We start from the raw sequence: 26842 nt of genomic DNA on the forward strand, positions 1-26842 counted from the left end.
AACTATCCAGTATTAAATTATGTCGGATTCACTAATGATGTTCTTCTTAGGAAAGATACTTTCCTGTAAAGATGATTTCCATTCACCATCTCTGTTGATGACTTCAAGTACAGAGTTTGGGATTTTCTTATGAAATATGTAGAGAATTCTAAATTTACAGGGGTAAAAAAAACAGGTACATGTAAACTGGTCATAATACTTCGCAAAAGTGACCTTATAAAAGTCTCAGGGATTATATTATGTTAATGTATGTAAGATATTTTTAAGGTCATAAGTCGTAAGATTTAGTCCAAAGGTGACCAATATAATAAATAAAAATAGAGTGCAGAATCACCAAAGAGCTATATCATGCAGTATTTTTTATTGCTAAGAGAAAAAAATTATTGCTTTGAAAGTAGTGATATTTCTTCACATTGTTCTCATTTCATATTTTTAATAAAATACTTTAAAATGGAGTACTCTTTTATTGTAATGTCAATTTTATCCCTCTTGCTTCAAGGAGTATATCCCATAATCAGAAGAATTGTACAACCTAAGGCATAAGTTGCTCACCCTTTATTTGGATAGCCACCTGATGAACTCAGTGGATTTTCTGAGGTCCTTTTCAGGTCATTGTCCTATTATAATTGTGAGAAAGGAATGATTACTGCATAGAATAGCAAAAAATTGTTAATAATTTCTCCTCCCTATATCCTTTGAACCCCACTGAAGTTTATACTTCATTTGTTTTGCATTACAGTTAACTTTATACTTGTCTAACTCCTTCATTTTTCTATCTTTAAAGGTAAGGACATATATCTTCTCTTTTCTTACATCAGTAATAAAAGTTCTTTTCATATAAAAGGGAGACCCTAACATTTGGTGAGTTGATTGTCTGGAGAACCATGTAAAACCCACTCTTACTGTTAACTAGCCACGTGATTGATTTTTGATAAATCACTTAATCCTCCTGGGCCTCAGTTTCTTCATCTGTAAAATGAAGGAGTTGAACCAGCTAATCCTGAAGACATGTTCCTGTTCTAAAATGCTACAGAGTATATGATGGCAATAACCAAGCATTATTCTTCCCTATCAACATAACGCCACTAGAAGTCTATGGAACATGTTTATATCCCAATATATTTAGATTTCATCTGCTATTAATCATCTACAAGTTACAAGATGGTTTGGATTCCACAGTTTTATTTAGGCTCTTTCCATTAACAAATGAGCTGAATCGTATTGGTTTAATGCATTCTGATCGCTGCTCCTACTCTGTGCCAAGTCTGGGTAAAGGGATCCTTCCCTGTAGGTTAAGTCACTCTAGAGAGATGTTGCACCTCCTGTAAGAATTTTTGGATGCAGTATTTGCATTACTTTGCCATGTTTCCCCAGGCAGGAACTTGTCTGGTGATGTAGGCAAAAGAATTCAAGATGCAAGTTTTGTTTGTACTCTTTTTTTTTTTTCTTGACTTTCTAACCTGTACTGAAGCAAGTGGTCAAGCTCTCCCCAGCGCCTACCCAGTTTCCCTTTTAGGAAAAACGGAAGGGCGGGGTAGCAAAAGCTGCTGTCTCTCAGGTGTACATGGTAAAGACCAATGTGAGTAAGGGTTCATTTTAGATTAAATGTATTCTGAAATAATGAGTTTCCCAAATTTCTAAAACTACATATTTTCTTTAGCTCTGCATTCTGAAACAAAGCACACACAACTCCCCCCAACCCCACACACACACTTTGCAGAGCTGCACTTTGGCACCGAGGGTGTGACTGCAAAGTCATAATAAACGAGTAGCCAACAAAAACCACTTAATGAGGCCCACCTATACAGTGTGACCCAGCACAGGATAAGCCTTGCTAAAATATTTCACCTGGCATGGGTTCAAGTTTTGAAGTTGAATGAGTCTGCTTTTGTTTCTCACTAAGTTGGGAAGAAAGAGGACTTGTTGTGGAGGAGAGCAAAGGGAGGAATGAGTTAAGTCCTCAGCATCTGTAGTTCTTTTGCTTTGCTTCTTTTCAAACAAGCGCACCACATTGAATAGCATGTGGAAAATTGGCATTTCCAGTGAATAAAAATTAACTGGCAAACAACAAAAGGAAAAACTGAGGAATGCTGTTTGGCTTGTCTTGTCTTGTCAGAGAAAGAACACGTGTGAATCAAATGGTTTAAGATGAATTTCACCTACACGTCTGGCTCCTGTTCAGATGTTTTTAGATTTCTTACTCAAGTTTGTTTACTTGGTAGGTTTTTTTTTGAAGTATAATTTTTCTGTAAGTTAAGAACAAAAAAGGAGAGGACCATAAAAGTAGTATGGGTGAACAACTGTTCAAATGTTCCACTTCAAAAAACTTCCTCACTTTTGTTTTCTTTTGGGGAGACATTTAAAAATTTATGTGAAAAGCCAGAAAACTAACAATAGTATTGTAGAGTTCTGGCCTTTGGAGAAGATTGCTAATCTGATATTTTCATATGAAAGTATGTGTTTTTAAGAAAACATATAAAACGTTTTTCAATATCAAAATACTTTTCTTCATGCACAATAGTTCCCCCCCCCCACCGCTGCCGCCCAATATGCTGTATGCACTTAAAATATTTGAAATTAAAACCTCATTTTATTCTAGGGAATTTAGAACTGTTCATTTGCCTCCCTGTGTTGTGAAGTTATCCACTGACTGAATGTGTTTGATCTTAGTAAAAAGTAAAAAGCTTAGTAAAAAGCCTCATGGCTGTCCTGTTCCTCGCTATCTTCCTTTGAGGCAGAAAACCATCTGACACAAAATACAATTTATATTTTCATTTAAAGAAATGACCCTCTGAATACAGAACAGACAGCCTTTGTCATGCCAAGTCTATCATGACTTGTGATGGAATCAATTAATCAAAGCAGTTATCTGGTGAAAGAACATATGTTCAGTGACAGAGATCAACTTTCCTGAAGAATAGCTTCACGAAAAGTTGCACAAGTTTATATTTTAGTGACAAGGATGTCAAACAACTCATCACGTATGTAAAATAAATCACCACCAAGACATTTTCAACAATACCAAGGTCATGGGGTTTTCACTACTCTCAGACAATGTCATTAAATTATAATGACTAATGGTGCATTTCAAACAGTGTATAACTTTCAAAATAACTGGACATTAACTTCAAGGGAAAATATATCACAAGGGAAAAAATTCCCTACAAATGATACTGCTCAATAAAGCCAGACTTCATAATTTGATATCAGGTTGTAGCCATCTGAAAGGTAGGAACTTTAGGATGAGAGACTGGCTGAGTTGTAGGGGAACTTAGATCACTCAATGTAACTATGTACTTCACGGATGAGGGAGCTTAGGTTTAATGATAGCAAGTGACTACACAAGTTTTGAGCAAAGCATGGTGAAGACTCAGTTTTCCCAACTCCCAGCACTATGCACATTACACTACAGCACATTTCATGTAGTTTCTGGGTGATATACTTGTCTGCATTTCATATCAGTGTCTCTGGCCTCTAGAGTTAAAAAGAGAGATGTATCTGGATTGGAGCTGAGGAGACTAGAATGGATGGCACACTAACTTTCCTTTGGCAGTGCCTCTCCTGAGCTTAGAATCACATGACTGCTCACTCTAAATAAGAGTAAGGTGAAAGGAATATTTTACTGTCTTTTGAGGAGAACCAGAAGCTCAATTCTTAGGAAAGAAACATCTTTGCCAATAATTTTATCATTTTGATGAATTTCTGCTAGAAGTTAACAATATTGTTTTGAAGGCAAATACTCCTGCAAAAGCAAAATAAGAAAGAGAACTGCTGTTATAGTTTTTTTTCAGTGACCTGTTTTTCAGCTTAGTTTCTCTCTCTCTGTGTGTGTGTGTGTGTGTGTGTGTGTGTGTGTGTACACGCTTGTGTGTGCATACAAACTAAGTGAAACTATTTTTAAGTATTTGGATCACAAATAAAAAAAGAAAAATTAAGACAAATAGCCCTAATGTAATTTTTATGTTCTAAAATTGATTCACTCTGTGACTGTTTGTTTGATTTTATGTGTTATAAAATAAAGTTATAAGATTTAAAGCAGGGCATATTCAGCAGACTTTGAAAGGTTCGTAATTGTTGACTGTAGCAGCAGGTGATTAAGAAAGTGTTTAGAAACTATTTTGCATGGGCCTCCCAATTATTCATCATTTGAATCAGTCCAATGTGTTCAGCTTTCAAAGACTGGCTTAGTATCACTGCCAAACTGAAGTTGGCATCTTGAAAGCTTATTGAATCTTTGTGACCAAGTGCTTTGTTATTGTTTAAAATTTTTCAAAGTAAGAAACAATAATTATTGAAGATGGAAAAACACTTGCTTGTGAAATAAGTGTTTAACACTGTTGCTCTAAGAATCATGTTCCATTTTGATACCTCCTATTTCTCTTATATACTGATGAATATGCAGCTATGCCTCAACACTTGTCTTCCTGGAAACTTCCCTTATCTTACTTTGGCTCATAATAGTTGACTTCCAGTACTACACGATACGGGATTTAAACCTCTAGGACACTAACACTGGAAGTATTATTTCTCATTACATTTTTTAAAGTTCACCTTCAAAGCCACTTAATAAAAGGCAACAAAACCAGAAGTTTTTACGTTCCCTTTCTCTCTCTAACCAGTTTAATTTTTCTTGGAAGATGTTGTTTGTTCATAATGTTAAAATAGGGAACTATTTTTTATGTAGAAAATAATGATTTATTTTCTGAACATGCAATATGCACAAATGGTGAATTATTATAAAACTTATATTGCCTACAATATAACACATTATATATTCTTCAAGGATCACCAAAAAGGCTACCTATCTCGTTTTACTCTAAGCAGCAAGAAGCCAGATGGGACCTTTGATACCGCCTGGAAATCTTCACTAGATGAGCCAGTTCCTCGGGTATATTTCACCTTCCATGTTACTACAGGCACCAGTGTTGCTAACTTTCTGCTGCTACACAACACAGATCCCCAGTATTCAACAACATTTCCTCACTTTGCTTTGCTCTTCAAAGATGGTCAGGCTTTGCTGAAAGTCTCTTTAAGGCCTCTTATATTTTTCCTAACAGTCTCCTTAGGTACCCCCAGATTTTTCCTATTACCTCATCCCCGAGCCACTGTTCTGTTTTAAGATATTTGTAGTGATAGCACGCTATTTCCAAGCACAAAATTTATATTGTTTATGTATTACTGTGGAAGAGATCACCTCAAGTCTTAGTGGCTTAAAACAATCTTATGAACCTTCATAATTTCCATGGATTAGTAATTTGGGAGCAACTTCCCAGATGGCTCTGGCTTGAGGTCATTCATAAAATTATATTTCCTGTATTTCAGCTAGGAAAGCAGTCACCTGAAGGCTTCCCTGGGGTGAAGGATCCTCTTTCAAGGTGTTTCAGCTGCTGAGCTGGCAGAGTGGATCTTGTTGCTGGGAGAGGCTTCAGATGTGGGTCTCTTGCTAGGGCTGCATGAGTAGCTCATGGCTTGGCCATATTGGGAGACAATTTTCTAGGGCTGTCTCACATCTTGTGAGCAGAGGAAATGACTTGCCATGTTCTGAACTATCTTTCTAAGGGTGTTTGTATAGCAAACAACCTTAGAAGATAGATAGTCTCCCTCCGGAGCAGAGGGAAGTTTATTTTTCTTCTCCCATATAATAAAGGTAATATTTCCTTAAGGTAAAGATCAGAAAGGTTTATTGCCCATTATTAAAAAATCAGGTTCCCTAAATTTGGGGTTCATCTCCTTTAAAGCAACCCATTGCCTGGATAGCTATCACTTGGCCCATTTTGCAATGGCCTATGGAAGTGGGGCTCAAGGAACTGGCACAATGCTGATACTTTGTCTGCTTTCATTGTATTCAGTGATAAACTATCCTTTGAGTACGACCCAGGAGTCTCATGTCTTCTGCTACCATCTATGGAACTGTGGCAGGGCAACTTAGCTTGCAAGAAGGATAAAGTCTCAGCTCTTTCACAGTTCTTGACAGGCAGCTGGTGTCCCCCAGAGTGAATGATCCAACAGACCAAGACAGAAGCTGAGGTGACTTTTTGACCTAGCTGAGAAAGCTACACATCATCATTTCCATAGTGTTCTACTGGCCAGCCCTAATTCAGTGTGGGAAGGGACTATACAAAGGTGGGAAATACCAGAAGGTGACATTAAGAGCTATTTTGATACCTAGCTATCACAGTTCTCCTAAAAATTGTAAAGACTGTAAAAACTTGAGCTCAGAAATAATATATTGATAATCTTTGTGCTCCCTGCAGAACTCAAACTAGTGTCTTTCATATAATATCTATTAAAAAATATTATTTATTGAATTGCAGTTGCTCTAAAAATATTATGTATGGTATAGGGAACAAGACTTCCATATGAAATGTGATGTCCATAAAAATATTTATCAGTGTACCTTTTGTTATCTATTAAACGGAAGAAATCTCAGCACTGAATCAGAAGTGGTACACTAACTAGCATTGTAAAGACCCATGATAAGGGATATAACCAGCCGATTTTGATTGCCTAATATTTTCTGCTTCATCAAAATCTTCTGAACATTATAGAATAAAATTGAGAGAATAAGATTTGTGGAATGTGTGGCCAAATCTCAAACACTCCACCCATACAAATTTTCCAAGAGTGAGGTAAGGAGAATGGAAAAAAGGACAAAAACACTCTAATTCATTTGAATAACTTAATTGAAGAATAATCAGAAAATTAAAGATTTTCTTTTAAAACAATTTTTAAAATTCAAATCACTTTAAGAATTATAGAATTAATAATTTAGCTAGGGAAAATGATTCGTATTAATCCTTAGATTGCTGCCACTTGTAATTATGGAGTTCAACTGTATCTTTGTGGAAGTGTACTAAAATTCCTAAGAGCAAGTGAATTTAGATTAAGTTGGAGACATGTAGTCATATTCCATTTTAGGTACATTTGAATTTGTAAATTCAACTTTATAAGTTAAGGGAAAAAAGAAGAAAAGTGGCTTTCACAAAACAAGGCCCTTAGCTATAAACAAATTACTTCCTCTGATGTGCAAAGAAACAGTAATCTATCCCTACTCTAGGGAAAAATGATTTACTGTAGTGAACTTCTTGAGAGATGGAATGATACCCAAACCATGTTTACTCTATCTCATGTAAAATTTAAAGGACCTTCAAAGTTAATTTTGACATAAACAATTCTTTCCCTATAAATGTCTTTAGAATCTAGTCACTGAATAATATTGCAACCACACCATGCACTATTTTTAGAAATTTTAAGACAGAGAAAAAAAGAGATTTGAGTGTGGTGATGTCTTTCATCTAAATATTTGTCAAACTTCCATCTTCAAATCCTGACCCATTTTTGTACGTGATATCACCTCAGCTAATAGCACAGGCTTCCTTGAAGCTGATCTCTGCAGAAATAATTTCCAAATTTTTATGCAGTTATTATATTTTCTGGCCTGGGAGTATAATGAGTTTAAAGCATTAATTAGTAGCACATTCCATCTTTTGCATCCCATGGTTAAACTGTTTAATTAAAGGCCTTGAAGCCTTCTGGGCAAAACAATCAGTACACGGTGTGATCATCTCCTTCTTATTCTCTTTGCTTTGTGCTTCTTCATCTTTTGGACCTTAATTCGTTTATTCTAGGACTCTTTGGCCCTCTCTACTCAGGCAGCAGTAGACAAAGGAAGTCAGTAGTAGTTTGGTTTGTGTAGATTTTCGGAGAGATTGATTTCTGAAGGTTGAAGACAGTCATGCACTGCACAAATATTTGTTGAGTGAGTACCAACTAAGGTTCCTGACACTGCTGGATGTTTTGAAACAACTGATGAATCAGATGTAGCTCCTTGTTTACATGTGAACGAATGTTCAGGCAAGAAGGGGAAATTAGACTGGGACAGAGCTATCTACAATCCAAAGAAGCGAGGGTAAGGTGCCGTAAAATGCTACAACAATGCAGACAGTGAAGAGATTATTTCTTAACAGGGGGAATTAAGAGAAGACACAAGGGTAAAATGGGGTTTAAGGTCTACTAGAAAGAATTTAGATTTGCAGAGTTTGAGGGGTGGGAGAACGCGGGAAATGAGAGACCAAGCAGGCAAGGGCAGTGTGGGTCACCAAATGAAAGGATATAAAAGGAAGTAATGGGGAATAAATTTGAGTTAAGGTAAAAACAGGGAAACTGGGCTTCAAATTCTACAGGTAACAGGCAGCCATCATAGATTATTTTAGCAGGGTTGTGACATAATCTAAATTTGCTTGAGTGTAAGAGAGTAAAGGCAGTGAGACCATTTAGGAGGTCAAATCATGCAGGTTCTTGTTAGGTCTTTTTAATGATTTTAGACTCTTCCAAGATTAGAAAGAAGACATTATTAGAAAGGTTTTAATTGGGGAACTAGTTGTTTAGATTTGTGTTTTAAATAGCTAACTCAGGCTATAGTGCAGAATACATTGGAAGGGGTAAGAATAGACACAGAGAGGAAAGAAGCTAGCCTGTCTCTTGTAGCTCTTAATGTTTGGCGGGCTGCACTTTTTGTTTGATAATCCATCAGTCCACAACCCCTTCTGCCTTGACTTGGCTTCCTCTTTCAAGCATCTTTTTGATATTCATTGTCTGATCTCTCACCTTGTGACCATACCTAAGAAATATCCTTTCTTCAGTAGAATCAATGCACTGGACCCACTCATTACATGTCTTTCCAATAGGAGAGTGAGGAGGTAATTAGAAATGCCACTCTTTGTCATCGTGGTTGTTATAGATTTCTCTGCGTGTGTGTGTGTGTGTGTGTGTGTATGTATTAGAAGAGTGTGAGGTTGGCCTATGAATGTGGGTTTGGAACAGAGGGAATAAGATTTTGTATTTTAGGCTCATTAGTCTCAGGAAGCAAGAACTGTGAAACTTTTAAGACTGCGGGAATAGGTGGATTGCAGGTACTGTGCCCAAAGTGAAAGGGCTAATTAACATTTTGCCAAATGGAGTGGGTTCTGGAGCACACTGGGGCAATGGAAGACTTGCAGAAGGAAACCTTTTTACAAAGAACCTTTAAAAAAGCCTGTGGGAATAAAGCCGATTGGTAAAGCCTGTAGCAAGTTAGGACATACATGGCTCCTTCCCCATGCACTTGCTTAACATCAGAGAGCAGGGTCTATGGGTAAATCCCATCACCTTAAATGCCCTATGGGTAGCCAGTTTTTATACCATTGGGTTGATTTTAAAGATAGCTGAGCCATTGTAAATATTTCCTTTTGGTGAGTAGAAATAAATCTTCTGGGGGAGAAAAGACTATAATTTAAAGAATTCTCTGCTGGCCTCTTTCTATATTGTATTGATCCTGTGACTAGGTTAACACTTCCAGTGTAGTATGAAATAAATATACTAAAAATGTACTCTTATGGGTGGCAACACACATAGCATGGCAAAAAATTAAGCCTCTTGCTCAAAGTTACATGGCAAATTGCTGTGGTGCCATTTTACATACAATTTATTATCAGGTCAGTGGGTGGATTTGCATTTGTGAGGATAGAGACTAAGAGCAAAACCCGATAAAAGAGGACAATTGATGACATAGATGAGAAGATGGCTCACCACCAAACTAGCATGAGTGGCACTGTTTTTATGACTGGCTACTTATACTTCATTCCAAAGCTCAGCATAATGAAATGTAAGAAAACATTTAGAAAATTCAACTTATGAAAAAGACTTGCTTTCCTAAGACAACATGCCCATTCATGATACTGAATTCAAAGCAGCTATTTAATTACAAGAAATCTAGCTTAGACAATTATAAATCAAGGAACCATCAAGGCCCAAGCCCACAGTCATTCTTTAGATACTGTTAAAGGTTGTTAGCATCATTAAAAAAATATATTTCATGTATCTGTCACTGAATAATCATATACCCAATCTTATGTAAAAACAACTATATGTGCCAATAGTTTGCAGTCTGAAGTAAAAATAAAACTCTTCAACCAGAGAAACATCTCAAAATGTTATGGTATTTGCCTGGGTTGATTTTATATTGATTTTCTGACATTTATTTATTAATTTACATACTCAAGAAATTTTGGCAATATTATCCAATGCCAAATAGCATAGGTCCCTATTCTCAATTATTTTATAATTTAGTAAGAAAGACAAATAAGACATATTTGTATATTAAGAAACTTTGTTAGTTATTTCTGTTAGGAATATTTGTCCATTTTATAAATATGTGAAAAATGATATACAGTAGTGTTTTTTCCACATTTTTAAACGTATATGTAGACATTTTAAAAAACGATTTCAGCGTTTGAAGTTGGCTTAAATAGTTTTTCTTGGTCTAAGATTTGAAAATGATTCTCCTGGGGACTTCCTGGGTGGTCCAGTGGTTAAGATTCTTCCTTCCAGTGCAGTGGGCATGGGTTCAATCCCTGGTTGGGGAACTAAGATCCCACATGCCACGTGGTACAGGGAAAAAAGAAAAAAATGATTCTCCTATATATTTTCATAGTATGTTATGATTTCATTTTTACATTTATAAAGTTAAACTTTCTAGAATTAATAGAGTATTAAAGAGAATTTTGAAAATTAATCCATCTACTGTTTTTTTTCTTTTTCTTGCCTTCTATTTTAAAATTTTTTTTATTGAAATATAGTTGATTTAAAATGTTGTGTTAGTTTCAGGTGTACAGCAAAATGATTAAATTATATATATAAATATATATATTCTTTTTTTACATTCTCTTCCATTATAGGCTATTAAAAGATATTGAGTATAGTCCCCTGTGCAATACAGCATGTCCTTGCTGGTTATCTATTTTATATACAGTAGTGTGTATATTTTTTAATCCTAAACTCCTAATTTATCCCTCCCCCTTTTTCCCCTCTGGTAACCATAAGTTTGTTTTCTATGTCTGTAGGTCTATTTCTGTTTTATAAAAAGTTCATTTGTATCATTTTTTCTAGATTCCACATATAAGCGATGTCACATGATATTTGCCGTTCTCTGTCTGGCTTACTTCACTTATTAAAGAGAATTTTTAAATGTCTAGCAATTCATCAAGCACCATGTGGTATTTTCTCAAATACCACAATCAAAATATTCTTATTCTTGGAAATTTTATTTTTATTATTTAAAATTAATTTTTATTAACATTATTTGGGATTTTTCTGAATACACTTATTCTTTGTATAAATCTGACTAGATTTTCCAGCGACAATTAAATCACGTTTTAACAATTGAAACTTGAATTGGTCTCGTTACGTTCACAATTTCATTGTCTATAACTCCAGTTGGACCCACGGCATTACTGGGAAATACTCTGTCAGCTGTTACAAATTTCCATCTACCTTGTGGATAGACCAAATTTTTCCTATCTCATCTACCAGAGCCCTGGTAGATAAGAGCAGCAAGTAAAAGTAAAGAGTGCATGGTATGAATTACAAATATGTGTTTTATCGAAGAATAATTGCCTGGAAGTAACGAAGGGAAATGAGGTGACAAGGGAAGGCAATTTCTCTCTTCTTGAATTCTATCACAGGTTGAACAAATCAGGGAAAATGAAATTTCAGATTCTGAAAATTAAGTACCTTCATTTTTCTTCCTTCCTTCCTTCCTTCCTTCCTTCCTTCCTTCCTTCCTCCCTCCCTCCCTCCCTCTCTCTCTTTCTTTCTTTCTTTCTTTCTTTCTTTCTTTCTTTCTTTCTTTCTTTCTTTCTTTCTTTCGCTGCACCACGTGGTTTGCAGGATCTTAGTTCCTCGACCAGGGATGCAACCTGTGACCTCTGCAGTGGAAGCCCAGAGTCCTAACCCCTGGACCACCAGGGAATTCCCCTCATTTTTCAAATTAAACGTTTTTGATGATTTTGTTGTTGTTGTTCCTAAGACCACTTACGAATCTTATTTAAAATGATCTTTACAAAGGTAGCATTATAGTGTAGTGTTTAAGAGGGCTGGTCTGGAACCACACTACCTAGATTTGAATCCTAGCTCCACAGCTGATTGTTGTGTGACCTTAGGCACATTAATTAACCTCTCTGAGACTCAGTTTCTTCATCCATATAATAGGGATATAATAGTACTTTTCTCATAGGACTGATATAAGGATTAAATTAGTTAGTATATCTAATGTACCTTCAGTCATGTCTGGCATATAGTAGAAACTTGATAAATATCATTACTGTTAATACTATTATTACATCAAAGCAACAAATTTTACCTTATTGAGTGAAAAAATGTTTTAAGTTTAGTTTTGTAGAAATATTTTGATATTGTCCAAGTGAAAGTATCAACTCATTTTTTGTTTACTTCATATTCAACCAGTTATGATAACATGAAGATATAACCTGAATGTCCCCTTTATTTTTATTTCTCACATGACACAGCTAGTGCTTTAACTCATAATATTTTCTAGACATTTTTACCCATGATAGTTTTATCTCTTCATTTTCTCTTATAACCTCTTGAATCCAATATTTTTTATTCCTCACTTTTCTTGTTCTTATTGTCTGAAAAGAAAAATAGTGAAAACTAGAAAATACATGGATATTTGAGTTGTACTTGAACTTTAACTTGTTTATATGTCATTGATTACCTACATTTGACTCAGTGGACACATGATTTAATTGTTCTGACCCTGATTATCACTACCAGGTACTCAACTAAGTCAATGGCTCCTCTCATTTCCTCTTATATTGTGTAAATATAAGCACAAGGAGGCCTACTTAAAACGTAAATTGTTGGAGGAATTTCCAACAAGTTCCCATGAAATTCTGAAGATGCTAGTACTCAGATCACACCTGAAGTACCAAGGCTCAAGTACTTCCTACTAAAGCAGTACCTTAAACAAAAGTAAGAAATGAACCACTTTGGTCCCTATTCCTGCCCCTCCTCACCAGGGGCCAATAGCATTAAACCTTAGAGCACTTTTTCTGGTGACTCCATACTATGTGTCAGAATCCAGCTCAACACAATATCCCATTTTTCAGGTATATTTGCTCAGTTCTACTTTCAACATATTCAAATACAAAGCCACTTTCACATTATTTTATGCCATGGTTCTCAAGTGTGCATCAGAGCTTACTAAAACACAGATTGCTAGGTTCAATACCAAAAGTTTCTAATTCAGTAGGTCTGAGATGGGGTTGAAAATCTGTACTTTTAACAAGTTCCTAAATGATACAGATGCTGCTGGTCAAGCACCACACTTCAAAACCACTGTTTTATGCCATAGTTTACACGCAAGAAAACCACAGCCAAAATGAACTCATGCCAATATCCAGTGAGAAAAAAACCAGAAAGTTCAAATAAATGTATATGAAATATTTTTCTTATTTGAATAAGTCAAACTGGAAAAGCAGGTCCTTTCAATCCTCCCATAAGAAAAAGGAGACAGAATTGGAAAGGCAACTTCAAAGTCAAGGGCACTCCCTGCAAAATGTACCACATCCAAGCTGAGAACAGAAGTGTGAAAAAAATCTTAATCACCCTCTGCAGCAAGAGAAACATTGATTCATGAGATGTGTAAACATTGCTCTTAAAAGTAACACTTGATAAGGATCAGTCTTGTGAACTATAAAGGAAAGGAAAATATCTGATTTGTAGCCACATTAAAATATTTCATAACTAGTCCCTTGTTGAGACTGTTGAGATGAAGCCCTCCAGGTTTAAGTGTAACCCTTTAAGTAATACAAGATGAAGGAGAATTCTGTGACCTTCTTACCTTCCTCAAGTTTTAGGAGGACTAAAGTGCTAAAGTGCTAACCAAGGAGAGGCAAACATAGAAATTTTGTTAGTATGGTAATAATTCCTTTATTTGTAGTCTATACATGTGATGCTCTGGACTGAAAACTGACAAAGTTTATCCAGGGGAGGATTTTAGGGAGTCTAAGCTCGGAAGTTGCCACTGTTCCTAATATGACTTTTAGAATATTTAATATGAACACCAAGAAGCTTCTGGACTTTGAATTCTTTCTATTCCTAACGTTAATTGAGTCAAAAATGAATTCAGAATGATCCACCACATCAGTTAGACATTTTCTGTTTCTAAAATTTCCCCTTAGATTTGAAAATTTTAGATTTTTTTTTAGATGAATCAACACTTTGCCTTAGGAAAACAACATTTACATTTGAAAATTTGAGGTCACGTTAGCAAATCATAATGACAAGCTTTTCCTAAAATGTGTAACAGTTTTCAGGACGTATATTATAAACTTACTTTTAAAAATGTAAATAAATCATAGGAATGTTTTCTTAGATCAGTCTCCCAAGGCAAAATAAGTAAAAGCAAAAATAAACAAATGAGACCTAAACAAACTTAAAACCATTTACACAGCAAAACGAACCATCAACAAAATGAAAAGACAATCTAAGAAATGGGAAAAAATATTTGCAAATGACGCAACTGACGGGAGTTAATAACCAAAATATACAAAGAATCATACAACTCAATATCGAAAAAATAAACAACCCAAACAAAAAATGAGCAGAAGACTTAAACATTTCTCCAAAGAAGACTTACGGATGGCCAACAGCCACATGAAAATATACTCAACATAGCTAATTATGAGAGAAATGCAAATCAAAATCACAATGAGGTATCACCTCATATTGGTCAGAATGGCCATCACCAAAAAGCGTACAAATAATAAATGCTGGAGAGGGTGTGGAGAAAAGGGAACCCTTGTACACTGTTGGGAATGTAAATTGGGGCAGCCACTATGGAAAACAGTATGGAGGTTTCTTAAAAAACTAAAAATAAAGCTACCATATGATCCTGCAATACCATTCCTAGGTATATATCCAGAAAAAAACCCCAAAAACCCTAACTCAAAAAGATACATGCACCCCAATGTTCATTGCAGCACAGTTTACTATAGTCAGGACATGGAAACAACCCAAGTGCCCATCAACAGACAATTGACTTAAGAAGATGTGGTGTATATATATACAATGAAATATTACTCAGCCATAAGAAAGAAATATTGCCATTTGCAGCAACATGGATGGATCTAGAGAATATTATACTTAGTGAAGTAAGTCAGACAGATATTATATGATATGACTTATATGCAAAATCTAAAAAATAATACAAATGAGTCTACATACAAAACAGAAACAGACTCACAAAGAAAACAAATTTATGGTTACCAAAGGGGAAAGGGAGGGGGGCAAGCAACTTCCTTTGTAAATGCAGTAAGCATTGCATACACCATAGATTCTCACATTCCAGTTTCTAGAATGTAGTCAACTAGCCATATGTAGCTGCAAGGGAGGCTGAGATACATGAACTCTAGCTAGACATTAATGTGTCCAAAAACAAAAAGAAGAGATTTTAGCCATTTTCCTAAGAGATGCTTTCAAATGGAGAAATAGTTGCTTTGCCCCCAAATTCTATGGGTCTGTCCTCTCTGTGCCAAAGGCTTTATGCAGCATATCTGGGGATTGAGAAAAATATTTTTGCCAGGTGAATAGTTGCTATCCTAGGAAGCTGGGACTGTGTTAATTTTCTCCAGCAAAGATATCACTTCCAGAATGGCAGCTACAATCAGATTAAGTTTTTGATAATCCAGGCATTCTCCAAGGTCCATCTAACCATCTTCCCAGAAGCTGATTTCCCAGGTCCTTCTTCAAGAACTTCCTAGGTCTGGAAATTGAGTGGGAGATTATAAGAAGGAATGAATTCCCCCTTTGGTGACTGAAATTAGATTTTTGTTTACCAGACATACACTCTCTCCAGTTATAGAGATCAAGTAATACATTGCTGGCTGCCCATCCACTTTATACTAGAGAGCATTGTCGCCACTGCCACACATTTCTGTAGGTTAAAACACTGGTTGCCACTCAGTCTCTGTGGCTGATTATGATAATAGCAACCACCTTTTCTCTGAGGGTTAAGCACTACCACATGGTTTTTCCCACTCCAGGACTGTGTTATTCCCATTGAAATGAGAGATCCCAACATATGAGATACCCTAATACAATGGCCACATCCTTCACCTTTATTTTCAGTTTGCCGAAGACAGCTACCATGGAAATTCTCAAGGACACCGTTCTCTTCTTGGTGAATTTTTAAAACTTCTTATTGCCTTGATGGAAAGGTTGTTCTCTGACATCTCCTGATGGACATAGAAGGAAGGTGTGTAGGTTGTATATAATAAATCTACCTCAAGTGTCTCAATTCTCTAAACCTTTAGATTCCTTCCTGCACATAGCGCAAGGAAGTTCTGGCATCTCGACAATGTGAACTGTTGATTTTCATTGAATCCAGCCTTCAGTAGTCAATGGAAGAAACTACTAAATGTAGTTAAAGCTGCTTGGCTGGCACACTAAATTCAAAATGCTAGGTTAGTACATGTCTATAGATAACTCACTCTGGTTTCTTTTTTAAACATCTTTATTGGAGTATAATTGCTTTACAATGGTGTGTTAGTTTCTGCTTTATAACAAAGTGAATCAGTTATACATATACATATGTCCCCATATCTCTTCCCTCTTGCATCTCCCTCCCTCCCACCCTCCCTATCACACCCCTCTAGGTGGTCACAAAGCACCAAGCTGATCTCCCTGTGCTATGCAGCTGCTTCCCACTAGCTATCTATTTTACGTTTGGTAGTGTATATATGTCCATGCCTCTTTCTCGCTTTGTCACGGTTTACCCTTCCCCCTCCCCATATCCTCAAGTCCATTCTCTAGTAGGTCTGTGTCTTTATTCCTGTCTTGCCCCTAGGTTCTTCATGACCTTTTTTTTTTTTAGATTCCATATATATGTGTTAGCATACGGTATTTGTTTTTCTCTTTCTGACTTACTTCACTCTATATGACAGACTCTAGGTCCATCCACCTCACTACAAATAACTCAATTTTGTTTCTTTTTATGGCTGAGTAATATTCCATTGTGCTCAACATCATTAATCATTACAGAAATGCAAATCGAAACTACAATGAGATATCATCTCACACCAGTCAGGATGGCCATCATCAAAAAATCTACAAACAATAAATGCTGGAGAGGGTGTGGAGAAAAGGGAACCCTCTTGCACTGTTGGTGGGAATGTAAATTGATACAGCCACTATGGAGAACAGTATGGAGCTTCCTTAAAAAAACAAAAATAGAACTACCATACGACCCAGCAATCCCACTACTGGGCATATACTCTGAGAAAATCATAATTCAAAAAGAGTCATGTACCAAAATGTTCATTGCAGCTCTATTTACAATAGCCAGGACATGGAAGCAACCTAAGTATCCATCAATAGATGAATAGATAATTCACTCTTATATTTTGTCTGCTTCAGCAAAACACTCTTAGACACCATCCCAACACATCAGATTCCTACTGATATAATTTTAAAAGATTTTCTAAGTCTTAGGATGCATACTCTGTCTCTTCTGAAACAAGCTTATCAATTTTCCACCTGAGCAATTCTGGGATCTAGCTCTAGTTATGGATATAGAGGCAATGGGAGATGATGGGGATGTGTATTAAGAAGAACTGATATCCCTTTGTGAGGCAAAAGCGCGGATGAAGTCACTGAAAGGTCTTTATGCACGGAAAGATTATTTTTCTCATACAAGGGGAGGGAGGCTACTTCCTCACACCAAAGAATCTCAGGGTGATTTGAAGAATCGAAGTTCACACCTTCAAATGGGTCTGTCCTTATATGCTCATCCCAAGTCTCAGAGTCTAGCTTCTCAACCAGTGCTCTAACCTTAACATAATGGTTGTGGTGATGCTGTGTATTTATACAGTGTAGCAATTCTGCAACCTAAACAATCATATTTTTGGCCCAATCCTCAGGCATGTCTGCCCTGTAGTTACTAGAGAGAAGGGGTTCTTTTTAGGTTACCACGGAAGTTTTTAGTTCTCCACTAGTGTTTTGAGTTTGAAATTTAAGTCCTGTACTTATCTTTTTTGTTTTTGTAAGCTCCCAGGATAGTCAGAAACAGCTAGTCTACTCCATACCCTTTGTAATCACTATTGTCACAAAAACCAAATGCAATAGCCATTTGATATCTGGCTCTTCATCCCACATCAGCACTGAGTAATTATGATGCCATGACACACCATTACCGGTTTCTCATTTTCCTCAAGGAAGACCATGTTTTCATCAAATATGTTAACAAATCAGTCCCAGAATACCATACTGAGGATCTACTTTGTGTGGCTACTTCTGATGTCCATTGCTAGGTCAGTCAGAATCCCTACAGGAAACAGAATTCTCCCCAGATTGTTCTAATGAAGAGATTTCAACAAAGGGCTACCTATGGATGTGTGTGTAGGGTGAAGGGATAGTGAGGACCAATAGTTATGTTAGTCATGATAGCACGTCAGCAGGAAAACATACCACTCCTAGGACCAAAAGGCCAAGGAGGAAATGAAGTTCCTTAAGCCCCTAGAGAGCTAGAATTATGAAAAAGGGACCACCTGGCTGAAGTTTTGAACTTGGAGAGACACAGCTAGTGTTGAATATACCTGCCAAGACATGGAAGCATCAGGGAAGAAATACTCTGACCTCTCTCTCCTTGAACTCTCCAATCTCCTGCCAGTGCTTCCACTGGCTAAACTTAACTAGAAGCCAATCAACAAGAGAAACCAGGAGATGCAGTCCTTGGGGGTCAGCCTCTGGCCACAGAGTTAGGCAGGGGAAAGGAAAAATAGATCTGTGAAGGGGTTCACGGGGGCGGTATGGAGGAGGATGCAAATGGATAACAGCACAGGTAAATATTTCATATGTCATCACAGTTTATCCTTTTACTAATATTATCTCTGTTTTCCACATTTTATAAATAGGAAAAGTGAGGGTCAATGTGGCTAAGTGAATTGTTTAAGATCACATAACTAGTAAATGGTCAAGCCAAGGATGAATCCAAGTCTGTCTAGTTCATATTTATATTTCTTCCTCTTCTATACCATATCGTGACATAAACATTTAGATATGAGCATGGAAATGAAAGGAGATTGAAAGTGATAGAGCTGGAATGGGGGAAAGGGCACAAACAAAACATGCATTTTTGACATTCTTGAAACAAGTAATTTTAAAGACACTTGTTTTCTTAAGAGAACTTGTCACAATCTGAGATAACTTCCTTATTTACAAATTTGTCATCTGTTTCACTTACTAGAATGTAAGGCATATAGGACAAGGATTTTGTTTGTCTTGTTTATTGCTGTATTCCTGGTGCCAAAATTAGTACACAACATTTGTAGATTCTCAAAGAATATTTGTTGAATGAAAAAGTACATAAATGAATAAATGATTGGGTCAGAATATAAGCATATTCCTTTGGAAAATTGGGGGCACAGAATTCTATCCTGACATATTAAATTTGCAAATAATTGTGAGTACCATTCTACATTTCCTGAATATTTCCAGGAAAGAGACATCAACTGTATAGGCATCTATTCCCTTGTTTAAATACATTGATAATTATATTTATACCTTTACTAAAGGCAATCACTTCTGTTTTTATCCCAAATTTTAACCTCTATAATAGCAAAGATAATATCTTTACCACAGAAACCTTTTAAACACTTGTTAAGAAACATTATATAATCATTTTTCTCTTATTTAAGATAAAGCCACTGGTTCCTTCAGCTTTTCTGCATGTAAACTAATTTCTAGTTATGTTACCCTTCTGGGTGTCCTCTTCTGTGCACAGTCTAATCTTTCAGTACTTTTCTTAAAATGTTAAAACTTGATAACGTGAACTTAACACAGTATTCCATATGTTGGCTGACTGATCAAGAGCAAAACTGCCTCCCTTGTTTTGGGAAATATATCTCTACTAATTAACCTATAAGTAAAAACTATTATATTTTCCTTTGTAGCCTCAACCTGTTGTTGATGCAAATTGAACCACCAAGGAACTAAAACCATTGAACTAAAATCATAAAGTCAGTGGGACTTTGTCATTGCCAGCTTTTCCTACACATTTAAAATGTCAGGTTTAGGATGACGGTGGGATCCATTTACGTGTGCCGTTCTATGAGGCTCACTGGGTACTGATCTCAGATTCCAGTCTATTCAGTCTCAACAGGCTCACCATGGGTATCACCAGAACTGATTCGCCCTATGTACCTAGCACCCACATTTTCTTATACATTTTTCTTTTTCTCATTTCCTTTTTTATTTTTTTGCAGTACGCGGGCCTCTCACTGTCGTGGTCTCTCCCGTTGCGGAGCACAGGCTCTGGACCCGCAGGCTCAGCGGCCATGGCTCACGGGCCCAGCCGCTCCACGGCATGTGGGATCCTCGCGGACCAGGGCAGGACCCCGTGTCCCCTGCATCGGCAGGCGAACTCTCAATCACTGCGCCACCAGGGAAGCCCCTTCCTTTTTTTTTAAGCTGTCTTTTTGAATAACTTGTCTAATTCTATGCTTTACCTAAAACCCAGTGAGATAAATGGAATAAAGGAAAGTCATTGCAATAACCAAGGATATACTCAGGTTTGAGAAATATAATTATATTTGAATGAATATGAGAGAATGACAAATGTTTGTGTAAATGTTTGCCCATCTGTGTGACTGGCTGTGAAATCCTATGTTTGTCTACAATTAGCTTTATAACATGGGGTTGATAAAATGTATACAAATAACTTTCTTAAATTAAATAAAACATCCGTTTTTTTAATGGTACCCTTTGTAATATATAACACCAGTGGCAAGTTATATCAGGCTAACTTACAGCCTGAGGTGGAGTCAAGAAACAGTGGGATGTTTTACCCAATCATACCCCTTGCTATTGGTCCCTACAGTAGAGTTGACGATTTTTCTCAGCTCCCCCCCTGCCATATGTCTGGCAGTGCATGTGCAGGAGTAGAGTATATTTTCCCACTTCATTCATGCTGGGGTTGACCATGTGAAGTTTTTGGCCAACGCATATGGAATTCTGACTCAGAGACTCAGAATTCTGAGTCAAAGTCTTCAGAGACATCATAGATTTCTTCTTGCCTTCTTGGCCTTCTGTGAGCCACTAGGAGGAGCCCATGGCTTGGGTGGCTCCTGGTCCTAATTAGTATGCGGACACAGACAGAGCCTACCTGCAGCCATCCTGAAGCCTGGGACCAACCCAACCAACCTATACTCTGTAGCAGAGCCAACCCAGACAAACACAGACTTGCAAGAAGAAAAATAAACACTTGTGGCCACAAGGCACTGAACTTTTCTGAGTGGTTTGTTATGCAGCATTATAGTAGCTATAGCTGATTTACATAGTTACATTAAATTTGGGGGGAAAATTAATATCAAAAGAAGAGATAGGAAAAAATAAAGTTAAGGGTGATGTCAGGAAAGGAGCACAACCTTTTAAAATGTTGATAAAGGAATAGAAATCTTACTAAAAAGAACCACAGTCCCCTTTGCCTTCAATTCCTGGCTTCCTCTCAGATAATGGGTTAAATGAATTGTCATCTTGCCATACTAAAATGTTAGTTTTTAGGGATTAACTAATGTGAGTAGTGAATAAAAGATATCTAGAAGCGAAGGAAGAGTTTACTTTTCTTAAAAAAAAAAAAAGGGTAAATTAGGGGATGGAAGGTAGGCACAGATGGTCTGCGGTTCAGTTTACAGGAATCGCCCTTTCCAATGAAATCCTGTGTGCATCTCAACAAGGCTTAAATGTTAGAGGTCTATTTATAGAGTATAGTATGTCTGCTTTTGATATCCTAATCACGTGCCATGGAAAAGATAATATGGACTTGGAAAAAACTAAAAGAAAAAGACAATTTTCTTCTCTTGGGGGAAAAAATGTTTCCAAAACGTGCTGCAAGTGAGTTGAAGCTGTGTTTTAGGTGTCTTTTGCTTCCATTCTGCTACGGGAAGCTGAATGGAAAAACTGATCCACTATTTTTAAAACTGAGGAATTAGAAAGTTACTCTTCAATGCTCTTTTGGATATATAACAAATGAGAAATAAATCTAGTTACATTCTTTAACTCCTGCCACCTCCCAAGAGTGGTGGCTCTAATTTAGCATGACCTGCTGTCGGCTCAGGAAATTTCCACCCTGAGATTTTCCTAGCAGAGTCAAAATCAGTCACAGTCAGAAACAGATAAAGATTGTTTTTATGAGAGTTCTTGAAACTGCATTTAAATTCTATCTTTAAAAGTTGTAAAGGGCTTGGCTAATGATTTTCCATAGTGTCATTTTTAAACTATGTTGGCATGTCCTATGAACAGTACATAATTTACTGTTCAAAAATTAATTTAAAAAAAAGCATTATATTTCTTGGAACAGAGTATCTTTGAGAAAGCAAAAATCCATCCCAGTACACTGACGTTATCCAGCTTATTAGGGGTGACAGACTCAGGCCTGGGTAGACCTTGGCCTGGTAGTAGATTAAGAGTGAAAGAGGAGGGCTTCCCTGGTGGCGCAGGGGTTAAGAATCCGCCTGCCAATGCTGGGGACACGGGTTCGAGCCCTGGTCCGGGAAGATCCCACATGCCGTGGAGCAACTAAGCCCGTGAGCCACAACTACTGAGCCTGCGCTCTAGAGCCCGTGAGCCACAACTACTGAGCCTGCATGCCACAACTACTGAAGCCTGCGTGCCTAGAGCCCTTGCTCTGCAACAAGAGAAGCCACCACAATGAGAAGCATGTGCACCGCAATGAAGAGCAGCCCCCGCTCGCTGTAACTAGAGAAGGCCCGTGTGCAGCAACGAAGACCCAACGCAGCCAAAAATAAACATAAATAAATGAATTTCTTTAAAAAAAGAGAGTGAAAGAGGAATTCGGAAAGGGCTGCTTCTCAGGCGAGATGATGATATGATGTGGGTTCCAGGTGGGATTAACTCTGGGTGGGTTTTGGAAATGTCTCCACTCCTTTTCCCCAGCTGTGTTAACAGTATATTCTCCAAAGACATTCTCTTTGTGCAGTTCTAGGCCTAGTATAAGGAAAGTTCCAGGATCTATTCATTCTCCTGTCATTTTTTTTTTCCTGAATTCTGTAAGGCAGTTCAAGAAAATTCAGTGACGCGGCAAAGGAAAGATATTTTGAAGATGCAATTGCAAATGAGGTATAGATTCATAATGGGTCATTTATTAATTACATAGTGAATAGATTAAGAAACAAGGATAAAACTGTCAGTTCCCTATCACTGCAATTATGGGGGCAAGGGGGAAAGGAAAGAGCTTACAGACAAACCAAATTACAATGAAAGAAAAAGAACTCAAATGGATTTATGAAAAAATATAAGGCATATCCAACATTTGGGAGCAAATAATATATTCTGTATACCTCATTTAAAAGTGTAAAATATTATAAATTTAGTTCAAAGACACTAAATTTCAAATAAATTCTTACAATGGGCTTGAGGACGTGGGGAGGGGGAAGGGTACGCTGGGACAAAGTGAGAGAGTGGCATGGACATATATACAGTACCAAACGTAAAATAGCTAGCTAGTGGGAAGCAGCCACATAGCACAGGCAGATCAGCTTGGTGCTTTGTGACCACCTAGAGGGGTGGGATAGGGAGGGTGGGAGAGAGACGCAAGAGAGAGGAGGTATGGGGATATATGTATCTGTATAGCTGATTCACTTTGTTACAAAGCGGAAACTAACACACCATTGTAAAACAATTATATCCCAATAAAGATGTTAAAAAAAAATAATGTCCAAAAGGTTTACCGTTAAATAGTCTGAACTGAATCGTTTATATTTTAATAGAGCTATCTTTTGTCAGTTTTTGGAATAGGAGCTAAGTTAAGCAGAATTAGAGTTCAGACTCCCTTTCCTTCATTACCTAATTTCTCCAGCTGTACAGCCAATATGGTAACCTTTGCCTGGGTTTGGTGCTGATCCTGTAATTAACTCAGAGGTTAGACATTAAACCCATTACAGAAGGGATTGAGTCAACCCTTTCACCATCACCAGCACCTAGCACAGTACCCAGCACGTAGCAAAGACTTCATAAATATTTGCTGTATAAAAAACATGAATGATTGACTGTTGGCCAGGAGTGGAGTATTGGGGTCTGCGGTGCTCAGTGAACGATACCTCTGTACTCAGCTTGGTTCATGAACCAACTGAAAAGTAGGACAAAAGAACAAGACAGATGGAGAACAAAATAATTCATGAAAAGCTGATAAAGTAGCATACGGCTTAAATGTGTGGGCAAATGGATTTCTTAATACTGACCCTCAGAATTAGATAAACATAATCTATGCAGGGACAAGCAGTGCTGGACCACCAGACACTTTCTTCCAAAAAGATAATGGGAGTAGAATAGGGCTAGTTTGTACATAGCTAGTTTCTTCTAGATTCACCCATTAAATGGAATCTTTTGTCTCCTTAAGGAGGAATAAATAAGGGATGGAGAGAAGCTAAGAGTATCACATTAGTGGGATTCTTCCATGTGGAAGGCAACATTAGGAACACCCAAGAGCCATCTTCCCGCCTGTCAACAGTGAGCACTGTTACAGAGCTGAGTGGTGAGAGGCAGAGGCACTCTTGGAACATAAAGTAGTGTCCATTGGTTACTTTTAGTTTCAGACAGCGAATGTCTTCCAAATGTCGACTTTTTGATAATCTGTAGAAATCATAAAAGTTCACAAATGTGTTGTCTCAGTGTTTGCCTCCACAAATTAGCATTAATCAATCAATCCCTATATAATTGAATTACATGTAATTTCCCAAACTGCTCTTTAAGTTCAGAGACAAATTCTGAGCACATCATTGTCCTCAATGGAGGCTTCACGGAATGAGTCACTGATAGAATTACACGCGAATCATGGGAAAAAATCCATATGCCAACTTAAAATGTTTTGAAGCTATCTGGGGATTTGTGAAATATGTTAGCTATAGGAAGTCCTTCAGTTAATTCTGTATATAATGGTATTTTAATACCATAAAATACACCCAGGAAGATCTTCAAAACATGCAAATACGGATTTGTATTTCATTACTAAGAAAAAGAGAACCTTGAGAAAATTAAAATTTAACTGAATTTTAGGGTCAAAAGTCTCAGAAACTATTGAGCAGCACATGTTTCCCATCAGAACTTAACTATCATCAGCCAAAACTTCACCCCTGAATTGTCAGATGGTTGAAAGGCCACTGAGAACATAGGCAAAATTATTAAACTATACTGAAGGAAAATTTCACCCTATTTCACTTTTTGTAATAGAATTTTTCCTGGTTCTATTTATCTAAAAACTGCTAAAATTTGTTCCAAATAGTGACAAATGATTGAAAGTTGTCAAATACAATTAAATAAAATGAATGGATGACAAAGTTATGCCTACCTGGGTAACTTAGAAAGTAAATAGGAATGGTTTAAAAGAGGAAGAGAAAGAAGTTAAATAATCAGGTCAAAGTATTGCATTGAGAGAATTAAGTTTGTCAGAGAAATGTTTTCTTCTTGAATTGAAGCTAAGTCAGTGGAAACTTCTGATAAAAATCACAGATTTGATAAAAATTCATGAGTAACTGTTTCTATTTTTAGCTATATTTCTTATGAAAAGTATATACAAAATAATTCAGGCACTTTCAGAGTCCAACTACTATGAGTTCTGATTTCATATGGGACAATCACAAACAGATATTTCTGAATAGTTTAGACTTTCTCATCCTTGCATTTTTTTCCACGATGCTTTCACAGAAGGAATATAACTTTTTTAAAATAATAACTTCTTAAAAATTTAAATGCCCTCATCAATTTGCAGTATATTATCATATATCATATATTTTTATCCAATCTTCTTTTACAAGATAATTTTAGGGAAAAATTTTAATGGAGAGACACATAAGTACACATAAGTACAGAAATACATGGAATTTTATAGAAATAAATCTTCTCATTCCTGCATTTCCTTACCTTTTCCATTTCTCTCACCTCTACCTCTTGTTTTCCCAACAGTATACATATGAATATTTTCCCAGCCTCTCCATGTGTGTGTTAATTCAGAAAGTTTCTATGTACTCTAATCTAGAACTTTCACACACTGTGTATCTTCAGTGGATAAATTTCTAACCTGGATGTTCTCCTCACCCCTGTGGTTTAATCCTTATTTTGTACTTCCTGAGACGATATTTTTTGGGGGAAAGCTATATCATCATCTAAAACTCAACAATTATAAGCAAAACTCTTCTCTTCCCTCCAGCTGACTTCCTCTCCAACTTCAGTCTGCATTCAGGGGCACTGTGTCTGTTTTCAGTCTCTCAATCCAAGAACTTTGAAGTCATCTTCTTTCCTCTATCTTTCCTTCCTCATATCCACTTCACTCAATTTATCATCAAATAACTAACTTCTTTCCTTTGCCATAGTTCTCTGATATGCTATATCTTCTACAGTAGGATGCACAAAAAGAGAGTTGCTTTAGAGTATAAATATTTTTATTCTTATATTTTAACTCCACTAGTATAAAGATCACTCTGAATAGAAACAGGTATGACAAGTTTGGTGTCATTACTCTTTACAAAGTTTGAAGGTAGATATGTCTACCTGGTGCCAAAATAATCATTCCTACTCCGGATTCTCAGCAGCCTGATAAGACTAGAATGTTTTATATATATATATATATATATATATATATATATATATATATATATATATATATATATATATATATATATACCATTTTTAATTTATAGGTATAAAATTATCAAAGTACACAAAATATTTGAACCATTCTGCAGCACCTACTTTGATTATTGCCTTAAAGGAGCTCTCTAGGTGCCATATTTCTTGTCCTGGTTTCTGGGACTGATTCTGTACTTTGGGGGCAGCACAGTTTCCGATATTGTGAGTAACAACTTAACTGGCATCCATGATTCGTTACCTGGTGGTCCTATGACACAAATAATGAGATATTAGCCATTCACTCCTTTCTCTAACTTTGCCTCCTCATTGCTTTTACTGCCTGCTGGTCAGCAGGAGAGCCAGC

The 26842-nt window shown here is 36.7% G+C and overlaps 1 long non-coding RNA gene across 2 annotated transcripts in view; it reads left to right on the forward strand.

Annotated features, from left to right (window-relative positions):
* The window catches only part of LOC109552832 (uncharacterized), a 79048-nt gene extending 55633 nt beyond the window's left edge, over nucleotides 1–23415 (forward strand). For both annotated transcript variants that reach the window (XR_002179742.3, XR_012324809.1), the window contains one exon: nucleotides 20103–23415. This is a non-coding gene — a long non-coding RNA (uncharacterized lncRNA). The remainder of the gene's footprint in view (nucleotides 1–20102) is intronic.
* Nucleotides 23416–26842: the final 3427 nt, after the last annotated feature.

Source organism: Tursiops truncatus, chromosome 12 (assembly GCF_011762595.2).
Source record: "Tursiops truncatus isolate mTurTru1 chromosome 12, mTurTru1.mat.Y, whole genome shotgun sequence".
Classification (NCBI taxonomy): Eukaryota; Metazoa; Chordata; class Mammalia; order Artiodactyla; family Delphinidae; genus Tursiops; species Tursiops truncatus.